This window comes from Ascaphus truei, chromosome 6 (genome assembly GCF_040206685.1).
Source record: "Ascaphus truei isolate aAscTru1 chromosome 6, aAscTru1.hap1, whole genome shotgun sequence".
NCBI classification, from domain to species: domain Eukaryota; kingdom Metazoa; phylum Chordata; class Amphibia; order Anura; family Ascaphidae; genus Ascaphus; species Ascaphus truei.
In genome coordinates this window covers 36,092,891-36,106,593 of record NC_134488.1, presented here as the reverse complement: position 1 = coordinate 36,106,593, position 13,703 = coordinate 36,092,891, and the positions used below count along the sequence as shown (strand labels likewise).

Below are 13,703 nucleotides of genomic sequence, written 5' to 3'. Positions count from 1 at the left end.
CACTTTGTTAAATTAGAGAAATTATTAACTCAAGACATACAAATCTTTTGGGATATTACAACCTTGGAGAACTATTTGAGAGCAAAGCGTATCCCCAGGGGCTTACGCATGAAAAAAATGCCATCTTTTGGGTTCCCCAACAAAGATTTTGAACTTCATTGGAGAAAAATATTGGATGAATGTTCTGTGCAACTTATGGAGCTAATTATAAGTTCTAAGATCAGTGACAAAGCTTCTTTAACTACTGAAATAGAGACTTTAAAAACAGAACTTTACAAATTCAATGCTATGGAACAATTCTCCCATAAGGATAAAATTCAATTGCAGAATATTGAAAAAATGGAAAAGGGGTTGTCATGAAAAAACAAGACAAATTTTCTAGGGATAGAACCGACTATGAAAGAAATCAGGTTTATTTCTGGGAGAGGCCTGTCTCTACTCGGGACTTTGTTAGGCCCAGAACCCCATCTCATTCTACACCCCACAAATGGTCATCAGGTGATGATAGTGTTGCTCAAAGGCCACATACTAAGTCCATTTTGAAGTCGCCACACTCAGAACGTAGGTCTAGTTTTGAAACAGACTCATCAGATACTACTGATAGACCATCAGTGTATTTTTCTAAACATGGCCAACATGACAACAGAGATTCTGAAAGTGGCTATTTCAACAAAACTTATATGATGAGTTCAAGAGATGACCGGTCCAGATCTGTTCCTCCCAATACAGATAATATCCAGACAAAAAACGGAAGAGGTGCAGAAGGGGGAAGAAGAACCGGGAAACTCACTGGCTCCGACAACAAGAGGAAGAAAAACTTTTAGATCCAACAAAGAGCAACGTTATCAACATCCCTGATACAATTCTGACACCACAACAAATTTTACTTTTGAATAAAGGTCTTAATTTCGCTCCTCATGAGGACTTTGATCTCTTTTCAACTATCATTGATCTTCAAAAATATACGAGGAACTGGCACTAAAGAAATTATTTTCCAAACAAATTCATTCTGTTCAGAATTCTAATGCTGACTCTGATGTTTGTGATTCTGATAGTGATCTGATAAATACAGGTGCATGTTCTTTCGGGGAAAATGTCTTTAACCTTGATATGCAAGCACTTTATGATGAGAGATGTACTGACACTCCTATTGACCCCCCTTTTTTTGGTCATATAGACTCCGATCTTAAGAAACGTTCATCATTTATTCCCAATAGTTCCAAAGGTCCCTGTGTTTCCACCTTTGAGAAGTTAATAGACAGGGACCTGAGGCTATTGGCTAAAAGGTTTTTCCTTTTCTTGTTCGCCTCCTATATCTGATAACCTTACTAGACAGGAGAGGATAGACCTTGATGTATTGAGACATAATAATTCCATCACTATTTAGATTGCAGACAAAGGGGGAGCCATTGTAGTGCAGTCATCTGTCAAATACAGAGAGGAAGCTTTAAGATTGTTAAGTGACACAAACTTCTATCTTAGATTGAGGACCGACTCCACCAAGATGTTCCTTGGGGAGCTGCAAAATTTATTGGAGCTGGGTGATGTGCTATATGTCTTAAATGCCAAAGAGAGACAATTTTTGAAATGTGATTTTCCTGTCATACCGGTTTTCCATCATCTCCCAAAGATCCATAAATCACTGGAGAACCCTCCAGGCTGACCCATCGTCTCCAGTATTGGGTCTTTGGGAGATGGTGTTTCCCGGTATGTAGACAGGTTCCTTCAACCGATCGTGCAGACTCTGCCTTCATACATACAAGATACCACAGCTCTATTGATTGCTTTACAGGATATGGCATGGAAAAATGGATACAGATGGGGCACCATGGATGTCACGTCACTCTACACGATTATAGAACACCAGCACGGCTTACAGGCCATTTATCACTATCTTCAGTTATCTTCACTTTTTATAGCACAGACCACTTTTATTAATGATTCTATTTTTTTTTAATTAACACACAATTATTTTCTTTTTGATTCACAATTCTTTCTTCAAAAACAGGGCACGGCTATGGGGACTTCTTTCGCTCCCTCATATGCCAATCTTTTTATGGGCTTGTGGGAATCTGTTCACATCTATGGTAGCACTAATACTTTCCGTTCTCATATTATTTTTTACAAACGGTACATCGATGATTTGATTTTCATTTGGGATGGTGATTTAGATAGCTTACACACTTTTTTTCACATTCTTAATACTAATACGTAAATTCACGTTTCAAACAGATACACATATGATTAATTATCTTGATGTGACACTCCATGGTGACCCCAATACAGGTGTTCATCAGATATATTCACTAAGCCTCATTCTAGGAACTCCTTTTTACATGCTAGGAGCAGTCACCCCAGATCCCTTATCGTGGGATCCCCAAGGGCCAATTTTGAAGGTACATACGATTGTGTTCTAATAAAGAGACATTTGACCAGCACTCACAGGAACTTAGTTCGAGGTTCTTAGCTAGAGGGTATTCTCAAAATAACATACATCAAGCCTATCTGAATGCAGAGTCTGTGGACCGGACCAATTTGGTCAAATACAACAAACACAAACAGAATAAATTCAGTGACAGTCCTTTATTTATAACTAAATTCAGTAAACATGCCTGACAAATTCGTAAAATTGTTTCCAAACATTGGAATATACTGAAATTGGACTCCGATTTAGATCCCATTACCCGACTCGGACCAAGATTTGCATTCAAAAGGGCTAATACTTTGGCCTCTTCTATTTCTAGAAGTCTCTTTCAGTCAGGACATCAGCCACATGTGGGTAATATACCAAAAGGATTTTTTAAATGTGGTTTCTGTAGATGATGCCAATATGCATTATCCCTCCCCTTCCCTCTCCAACCCCCCTCTTTCCTTCCCCCCCCCCTTTTCTTTCTTATCCATTTTTCACCTGTACCCACCTTATTCTATTTCATTCATGGACATTTCATTGTTTATTATTATTGGACATTTGCATCCGGTTTATTATTTTATGTATATTTTCAGTCTGTTTTTCTTGCTACTTATTTTTCAAATTTTCGGTTTGTTTTTATTACATTTTTCATTTCTTTAGCATAAGTGTACTTATTGAGATAGATTATTTTATTTCATTTGTTTTTATTATTGTGACCAGTTGTTTATTCTTTTTCATATTTGTGTTATTGTTTGTAACGCACACATATTGAATTAGCATTGTATATTCCTGGTCCCATTTTTATCTGTACATGTTTTTCCTGATGTATGCATGTCACTCTTCACACCTGCTGATTAGCAGAACCCACAGGTGTCTCGTTTTGGACATGCTATATCAGGACTTCTGGTTCACTGACGGATCACTCTTTGACAAAGGCCTGTTGGGCTGAAACGAGTCAGAGGATCCGTCAGTACTACACTTTGATGCAATAAAGTTTTTTTAGTCACCATCCCAGCCTTCCTCTGGTCTTTCATCACGGCTGTGCATCGCGTCTTCCTCCGGTGGGAGGAGTTCCTGCCAGACGTGCAGGAGACCCGGAAAATTGTCGCTTCCGCTTTTCGGCAATTTTCACTTTGCGGAGGGGCCATAGAATGGAACCCGCCGTATTAGTGGGGCCCTACTATAATTACCCTTTTATTGACCAGCATACATATTTCAAACTTTACTTCACTATGAGTGACGTGCGCTGTTATTTTTCTCTCTTCATTTTCTGCTAGCATCTGAGAGATGTTGAGCCATCTCTTGTGAACAGCTGCAGACCAGCTGTATATACACGCTTAAGGTCCAGTTAATCTTACTGTTACCCTATCACATGTGATTGATCCATATCGAGTACTTTATCTGGATGTTTGGTGTCTCTATATTGAGTTTTTTCACTGCACATATTGCATTTCAATGACTTTTTGATACACTTGTTGTACACTTCTCCCTGTTTCTTTATGCAACAAGTATCAATCATTTCAAACAATGAATGATGCGTGGTCTGTATGAAGACTTCATACTGTAGATACACTGCATAAAAATATCACTTGTGAGCACAGTCACACCTCTCCGACAGGTTTGCAACCTGCCTTCCCCACGATCTCTTAGCATAGTATTTCCACTACAGCCAGGGATTCTGGGTAATGACATACAAATGAGCACACTGGATTTTATGAAGGTTTGTATTTCATTTTAACTCAGAACTTGTGGCACAGAAATTGTTTTTTTTTTTGGAGACTTATCCTGTTTATTCGCACTTTCTTCACTCCACCAGGCAGCACAGAACTATTTCTATTTTCATATCAGAAAAATGTCAAAGAAAAATTCAGATAAAGTTCTTTGGAGTCTATTACCCTGACTAAGTGACAGGAGCTTAGCAGCCATATTAAAGCATCACTCCTTCACTGCGTTAATATCAACTCCGGGGACCCCCTGCTTCCTGAGATACTTTAAGTCCGTAGGGGAAGGCAGTATCTCTCTGCAGGTTTAAATGTCCCTTTCACGTGAACCAATCAGAAGCCACAAAGGAATGACATCAAGGCTTCCTATTGGCCCATGTGACGCGGGACATTTAAACGTCAGCATTTTCATAGCCCTTACCAAGCCCCGTCGGAGCTGCTGCCTGCAGAGATACCGGCACCCCCTACAGAGGTAAGTATATCGGGAAGCAGGGCGCCCCGGAGCTGAAATTAACTCAGTTCGGCCTCAGAAAAACCCCTGTTTCAAACCTATAACTCTAAAAAAAAAAAAAAAAAAAGAAAGAAAAGAAAAAGCAACGCAGGATTGCTGCTTTAATTTGGGTTTAGATCTCACATTTTAGGAATAAAAGTTAAAAAAAATCAGTGAGCAGAAAAAACTAGAGAAGTGAAAGCAGACCCCCTACTATACTGTTATGTAAAGAAATGTTAGATGAATAAATAAGTAAACAGGCCGTGGAACTAGCCCTTCAAGGGGCATCAATGGGCGTGAAGTAGGAGTTGAGTCTCAAAATCTCTAACTCAACAGAGGTAAGCCTATCTATCCGGCTGGCTGCTAAGCTAGGCCCAGTCCAACAAGATGTGGAAATACAACTTGGTTCCTTTCCTTGGAGCTCTAATCCATTAGGGACATAGGGAGTGTAAGCAGTCAGTGTCTGTCTGCTTCTTTGCCTATCTGTCTGCTTTTCTTTCCCCCCCTCTTTTCTCCTTTCTCTCTCCTCTTTTCTCTTTTCCCTTTTCTCTCCCCTCTTTTCTCTCCCCTCTTCTCTCTTTTCTCTCCCCTCTTTTCTCTTTTCCCTTTTCTCTCCCCTCTTTTCTCTCCCCTTTTTTCTCTTTTGCCTCCCCTCTTTTCTCTTTTCTCTCCCCTCTTTTCTCTTTTCTCTCCCCTCTTTTCCCTCCCCTTTTTTCCCTCCCCTCTTTTCTCTCCCCTCCCTGTATACTGGAAAGCAGGCTTAATGCAACCTCCTACTAATATACACAGAGTCTAAGACTGTCACAGTCATAAGTGTTTATATATATATTGAACACTTAAAAAATAAAAACACAAGGGAACTGTCCCTTCATGGAGCGTCAATAGGAGTGGAGTAGGAATATATCAAACTCTGTGTCTCACGCAGTTATTTTTTTTTTAACGTTGCATAACAATAAGATATAATGTGGCCGTTACCTTCCAGGTTACCAATCTGCGTCACGTCAGAAAAGCTGAAATTACAAACAAAATATACAATGATCCGCACTGAACATTTTTGAAGTGAAACTTCTTTAGTGGCACCTCATCCCTAATGGGACAAAAATGGATTGTAGGGGCAGAAAATGAAACGGATGTGACGTCAAAGTACTGACGTCACAGTGCTGGCAGATGAGGCCGTGCTGTCTTCTAGCTCCTAATTGGCACCGCTCCCCCCACACGGTCGATGACATATGCGGCGGCGGCGGCGGCGGCGCCGCTCCTAACGGCCACCATTCCAACCATCCCCCCACACCGTTCCCCGCCCGCTGCCCGCGCCTGCTGACATCTAACTGCCGCCGCATCCCCCACACAGCCGCTGACATGCGGCGGCGCCGCTCTCCCTCACCCGCTCCTCCACACCGGCAGCCGTCCTCCTCAACGCATGCGCAGAGGCTCTGTCCATATCCATGTTGTGGATGGCAGGTTTCGTGTGTGTGTGTGTGGTGTGGTTGGCAGAGGGCATTCACACAACACAGAGAAAGAGAGACACACACTGACTGACACACACACACACACACTGACTGACACACACACACACACTGACTGACACACACACACTGGGTAGAAAGTAACTGTCCTGCGCTTCTACTTAACAGCAGGCACCTCCGGTGTCAATCCGCCGTGTCACTGGGTGTGAGGGAGCAAATAATGGGCCCTAGGGTGACCGGAGTGTATGGAGAGGCAAAAAAGATTGAAATCTCTTACCTTTATTCTCCACTCCGGTCTGGGTCCTGCTCACGCCTCTCCTCCGGTGTCCGCGTGCTGCCTTCAGTGGATACGAATGGTGGATGTGTGGAGAAGGCGCTACTGCGCATGACAGAAGTCCAAACAGGTCCCGGATGATGCAAAAAAACGTTATTGACAACACACTATGGGGGCTACACCACGATCTCCTCCTCTACGCTTTTCACCCTTGGAGATAGGGCTTCGTCCTCCAAGGGTGAAAAGCGTAGAGGAGGAGATCGTGGTGTAGCCCCCATAGTGTGTTGTCAATAAAGTCTTTTGCATCATCCGGGACCTGTTTGGACTTCTGTCATGTGCAGTAGCGCCTTCTCCACACATCCAACACACACACACTGACTGACACACACACACACACACACTGACTGACACACACATACACTGACTGACACACTCACACACTGACTCACACTCACACACTGACTCACACTCACACACTGACTCACACTCACACACTGACTCACACTCACACACTCACACACTGACTCACACACGCGCACACACACACTGACTGACACACGCACACACACACACTGACTGACTGACACACGCGCACACACACTGACTGACACACGTGCACACACACACACACTGACTGACACACGCGCACACACACACACTGACTGACTGACACACGCGCACACACACACTGACTGACACACGCGCACACACACACTGACTGACACACGCACACACACACTGACTGACACACGTGCACACACACACTGACTGACACACGCGCACACACGCTGACTGAAACACGCGCACACACGCTGACTGACACACGCGCAAACACGCTGACTGACACACATGCACACACTGACTGACACACATGCACACACTGACTGACACACATGCACACACTGACTGACACACATACACACACTGACTGACACACATGCACACACTGACTGACGCACATGCACACACTGACTGACACATACGCACATACATACTCACTGACTGACACACATACACACACTGACTGACATACACGCACATACATACTCACTGACTGACACATACACTGACTGAAACATGTGTGCCGAGCACGCGCGTTATAAGTCAATTTCTGCGACAAAAGTCAAAGAAGTTTCACTTACTATGCGCGTGCACAGCACACACAGCTTTTTTTTTCTCTGCATTAATATACAGATTTCTCCCCCCTATCAGTGAATCTCCCCTGCACGCTCCCATTACTTACCTGCACACGGGTGTGACACGAGTGTGGGAGCTATGAGGAAATTACGGGCTTTTCCATTTTTTTCCATAGAATCAAAAATATTTTCGTTTGTTTTGTTTCAAAGTTTCTGACCGCTCCCTTTTCATGCCCTTACGTGTTTTTACCTGAAGTGAAAAAGAAAAGAAACACAGCGCATGACTAATAGGGTTAATAAGTAATTATATTGAATTAATAATAAGTGGTAGTATTGCACGTACAAAGTAATCAGTTATTCAAGCAGGGCATGTTCAGGGTACATGTTACCATAACTGGACACGGATGACTTGCTTGTTGGGGACTCCTTAACAGCAGATGCCTCCAATCCTGATGGAAACGCTTGTCCTCAGCAGCAGCAGTAAAACAGGTAGGTTTTATAACCCCCCCCACAGCCAACACCAGGACCCCTGATGATCGGTCGGCGCGGAGAAGCTGTAACTGCAGTGATGTCATCTATCCAACTGAGTGTGTTGAGGGCGTGGAATAAGCCACGGGGCTATACTGCCTTATCGATCGGTCGGCGTGGAGGAGCGGTGAACCGCAGGGAGGTCATCTGTTCCGTTTGTGGTGCTGAGGACTTGTGGTATACTTTTCTCTGGCAAGGATCTAGAGAGGTAACAGTGGGGGACGTTAGCCTGTTCCTTTTTTACTACTTGGACTTTGAATGCTGGTGTTTGCTGAGACCTCCCACGTACCCAAGCCTGCTGCGGAACTGCAGTTTCCATTGGTCATCGTCGAAGATCCTTGGGAGATTCCCTTCGTTGATCCGCGCTGGGACCCAGCGCAGAGGGCAGCTGCCCTGCAATTACTACGCCGCCAAGAGATGCGAAAGGCCCGCGCTCGAGCTGTCGCTTGTGAAGGCTGCAGAGCGCCACTACGATGCGTTGGGGCTGCTGGAAGAATTCCCTCAGGAAGTGCCGGCCGGCACCACCCCAGATGTCCGTGACATCACCGCGATTGCTGCTCCACCACCGGGAGATGAGAAGGCCGCAAAGTCGTCCGACCGGACGGGCTTACCTGCCACCGCTCCAGGGAGTGACCGGTCCATTGTGGACCCCTTCCTTCTTAGCTGCAGAGCGTGGAAGGAAGCACGAGACTCTCTCCATGCCACTGCTCTGGCTGAAGCCCGATACAGTAAGGCAAAAGGCCGCAGGCAACTGAGCCTTCCGGGGACTGTGGACATTGCTGTTGCTCCTCCTGGGGTGACTTCCCAGAGTTTCCTTTCTAGAGACTGTAGTATGTCCCCAGTTGCCCAAGCCACTGTCCAACCTACCCATTCTATTCCAACGTTCACTACCATTACCAACCCTATTATAAGACAAATGACTCCAAGACCCTTATCCCCGGTGAGTTCTGTGGCCTCAAGTAGTAATGGGAATTGTGATAATATGTCTGCCATGCATGTTATATCTGTATCACCTGTGAAGAAGTCTCTGCCATGGGGGGACCGGGTGGAAGAGGAGAAGTCCTCCTCAGGACCAATGACTGCATTAGCTCCGGTTAGGGAGGTAACTGTAGCAACACCCTTATGGAACGGGCCTATATTTTGGGTGCTACAGTACCTAGCACAGCCCCTGATAAAAGTTTAATGACGTTCAGAAGAGGAGAGAAAGTGCTAGTGCATAGGTTCTGTAAAATGGGATATGAGTACCCCTATCTCCCAGAGAACCTCATGCAGAGTGCTGAAGAGCACAGGGTGGAGTGGGTGGAGGAGGCTATCCTAGCACATCTAGATCACACTGCTAAGGACTCCATGTATCGGGATCTTGATAGGGCAAAACATCTACTTAAGTTATGGGCAGTGGGTCGCAACATACAGCACACCTAGAAAGCGTAGAATACATCTCTGGGAAGAGGAGTGCTATTCAGTAAAGGTATCTGATGGTCAGGGCAATATGGTAAAGAAGCCTGACCCGGCCCACTACTACTGAGGTAGCTTTACCCATGTTATTGAATGGTACTGTTAAATTGCAATGTATCTGCAAATGTTTATTGCATTTTGTGTTTAAGCGATTACAGGTTAGTTGCACAGTAGGTGATGTTATACCTACTGTAGTCCAAGCGGGGTCATTGGAATTTTCACCAGGGGGAGCATGTCTTTTCCTGTGCCCGACCAGTGTAAGACCTGTTAGGTGCAGGCAGTGGTTGGGCAAATTCCTTCTGAAAGGCTTGGTGTGCTTTTGAAGCCTTGAATTCATTAGATGTATCCAAGGGCGGGCCTTAGCAACAACTAGAAAGTGTCAGCCTGAAGGGTGAGTACTGATTGTATCACACATGGGATGTGGTGACCTATCAGTATTCAACCTGCTCTGTTAAGGGGCAGGGTTACAAACACCAACACAAAAGGCTAAAAGTACTGTCACTTTCCAAAATTCTCGGTCTCTGTCGGTCTCTCTTTCCTCCCCCTGTGGAGTGAGTACCATCTGCCCTCCATCTCATAAGAAGATGTGAGGAGGCGTCCATCAAGCCTGGTCTGGGCCTCAAGCCTTAACCAATGCCTTTCACTAAGGGAAGCTGAGGGAAGAATGAACCTGTTATGTTTATTCAACCTGCTTGCAATAAATATCCAGTTGTACCAGAATCAGTGTGATTCACTGTCTTGCTGAAAGAACAAAGGTGTCAATATTGACCATCCACTGCTATCACAGAGGATTCATGCTGACTGGAGGTGCTGCACCGATGAAGAACTAAGGTAACCCCATAATCCTGTCCTGTTCTCCCCACCCCACCACGGAGCACCCAGCCCTCCTGTTTCCAAACAGGTACAGCACAACACCTAAAGAAGTAGTCAGAGAGCATACCCACCCCAATCTCACTTAAGAGGGGGAGGGTACAAGGGCTACACACAGTTAGTGCACAATTTAGTTTTGTTATTTCTAACCTGTAGTACCCATGAACATCCACCGGGACTCTTGCTGCTCTTCCTATCTCTCTCAAAGAACCTTCCAAACTCTGAAACCTGACACCTTTGCACCTGTCCCATGCCTCCAGTCAGACCTATATAAACCTCCTCTTCCTGTTCCTCCTTGTCTGTTTATACTTGTTCCCCCAGCACCTGCTAAGTTCCTGTATTCTCTGCTGCTGCTGCTTTTGCTGCTGTCACTGTTTGCTGTTGCCCTGTTCCCTATTCCCAGTCCTGTTCCCTATTCCCAGTCCTGATCCCTAGTCCCAGTCCTGTTCCTGATTTCCAGTCCTGTTCCTGCCTCCCCGTTGCCGACCTTTGCTTGTGACCTCAACCACACTACCTGATGCCTTCCTCTGACCTTTGCTTGTGACCTCGACCACGGTCTCTGCTGTCCCTGCCATTGGGATCCACTCCAGCCGTAGATCAACCCTTGACATTCACATTGAGCATTAGAGGATCTATAACAAAGAGACGTTTGAATTTCAATGACAGACAGAGAACAATGTGGACAAGTTATTAAATCTTCCAACTGCAAAACCAGGAGCAAAACCACAGTACATGTATCAATAAAAAGGAATCCCATTAAAAGCAACTGGAATTTTTGCTTTGACTTTAGTAAATAATCCCCAAGGTTTCTGGAAATATGTCTCCCACCGACCCATGAAGCAGGGCCAGGAGGAAACGGTAACCATGACCCGAAATCAAGAAGAACACAGATTCAACAGATCCAATTACACAACGAGAAGACCGTCCTTCAGGCCAGAGACAAGGTCACAAAACTGTGAATAATACATTTGGCTGGAATAATACAAGACCATTGACTAAAATTAACTGTAGGGTTTTGCCTAAAGCCCTATCATATGTTCCTACCAGTGATGCTAATATAACAGGTTAAAAGTGAAGTGTTTGCATTTTGTAGCTGTAACACTTAAAGAATTTTTATGCCAAGTATGATTTAAATACCGTATATAAGCCTTGTATATCTATTGAGAATCCCATTAGTAGGGATAAAGTAGAAATAAAATGTCAACACAAAATCAACCTATATCAAATGTAAAATATGTTGTTGTCACAACCAGGTGCCCAGAGAAACATCAAAGCCACACATATTTCATGATATTCCCAAACAGATGCCACAAATATAACATTTCTGTTTATTTCCTATTAATATTCAGAGGCCCTTTCTTTCTTTGATCTTGGTAATCCATAAATAGTCTCTTTTTATGTAATCTGTTTTCAGAAAAAAACACCTACCCGGAACCCTTGTAGTAGATGGGAATGCTAACTGTTACTCCACAGTGACCAAGAGAAATGGCGTCTACGGATCGCTTCACGGACACAGCGATCAAATTAACAAGAGAATTTTGTACTCACCTACCATAACAAGGTTCCACTGATAAATAATATGTTAGTAATAAGTTGAGACACAAACAATGGAGTAATTCTTCAGCTGGTTTACTAATTACAGGGAAAAGGGAGACCAAAAAGCGCACCAGCACAAACGGAGCAGGAAGAACCCAAGACAAAAAAATGATTAAAAGGGCACTTTAATGTGGCAAAAGACCCATCCAATGCATTTCGAACGTCGCAGCGTTCTTTTTCAAGGAAAAATTACAGGGTAAATTACATCATCTGCCCAAGATCAGTGCCCGTGTGCAAAAATAAAAGTACCATCCAGAGACAGACACCAAACAAAGAGCTTTGCAGAAAAAGATTCTTTTAAAAACAGACATCCAAACCCTTTCACCACTTTCATTGTTGACTGGGGGGCTTCTGTTGTGTGCAAAAAAAACACAAAACAAAATGAATCAGAACATAGAAAAACAACGTACTGTACTAATGAAAATAGTTTCGCACTCACACACTTATGATATCGTTGTCTCTAATTCATATTCATGGTTTTCAGTTGTAGGAAAGAAGAATTTGAGTAAAGCTGAATTTGAAGCTTTATCCGTCCTGCAAACTAAGCTGACTATTATATTATAGCCTCCCACATATATACAGTGGCGGCGCCGCTGAGTCTAAAGGGGCTGGAGCTGCAAGCCGCGTGAAGACGCGGGTTTTTTTTCCCCCCTCAGCGTGCCGCGCGTCACTGCTGCGCGGTCACGCTTCATCGGGTGCGTGCGTGCATGCCACGCGTGCCCAGGGCTCCCTGGAGGGAGCCCTGGTTACGAGAGATGCGGAGGACGGCGGTGGGGGGCCCGGGGGACCCTGAGAAGCAGAGGGGGGAGCGGAGAGCGGAGAGCGGAGAGCTGAGGACCGATCTGGCGAGGCTCCGGCGCACGCGCGGGACAATTCGGCGCCAGCCCGAAATCTGCCGTGGCTGAAACCGGGTGAGTGTTAGACTCAGCTCGGCCGCAACAGTAGTGAATTGACACATCCACAAACCAATTCCAAAGACCAAACAGAGTAATACCCCGCCACACGTTGTGTATACTAATATCAGACCTGGATACAAGCAGACTCTAATTGGCTAATTGGAAAATAACGATTGGGTCTCACCAATCACTGCGATCACTGCCAATATACAGCCTGTAGCTGCTTTATCCACTGTTCTGATACATCGCTCAGACCTACCCTGGACAAGTTTTAATATATGTGTATGTAGTTATTTTATTGCATTACCTAATAAAGTTTCAGTTTGAATTCACCCACTACTCTAGATCGTAAGTGCAACATTGCAGAGCTGGTGTCCTTTCTGCTTTTAATTAGGGAGTCATTACTTGAACCTTTTTCAAAATTCTTAGGTCAATATTTACAGTACTATCTAGGGTGTTTCTTCAAACTAGTTATTTAAAGGACTGCAAACACTGAATCCAATTGTTGCCTGACATGTCCATTGGCTATACATGTATTTGTACATTAAATTGTTTGTATACTGCTATGAATGTAAAATCAGCTATGGAGGTTCTATATCAAATATTATCTGATAGAGCAGATTGTCCAAAAACACCTGTATTACTGCAAATTGCTGAATATGTTTTATACAATCATTGTTTCATGTTTGATGAAGACTTTTAATTACAGATTCTTGGGGTAGCTATGGGTTCTGCATGTGCCCCTAGTGTAGTCAATTTATTGGTAGGTTATTTTGAGGAGATGGTTTTTTTTTCTGAGTCCAATTCATTCCGGTTCACTATCCGTCTGTGGCAGCGTTTTATAGATGACATCATAGTGAT

The 13,703-nt window shown here is 44.2% G+C and overlaps 1 protein-coding gene across 7 annotated transcripts in view; it reads right to left on the bottom strand.

The window, feature by feature from the left end:
• Positions 1-13,703, bottom strand: part of LOC142496904 (uncharacterized) — a 109,737-nt gene that overhangs the window by 49,861 nt on the left and 46,173 nt on the right. For 3 of the 7 annotated variants that reach the window (XM_075603984.1, XM_075603991.1, XM_075603988.1), the window contains exons 1-2: positions 7,605-7,716; positions 5,597-5,631 (exon numbers count right to left, since the gene is read on the bottom strand). The exons of 3 other annotated variants lie outside the window; for them this stretch is intronic. The gene's annotated coding sequence lies outside the window, so the exon portion shown is untranslated. Of the gene's footprint in view, positions 1-5,596; positions 5,632-7,604; positions 7,717-13,703 lie in introns of those variants that run through there. One more of the 7 variants, XM_075603992.1, reaches the window with a different exon arrangement.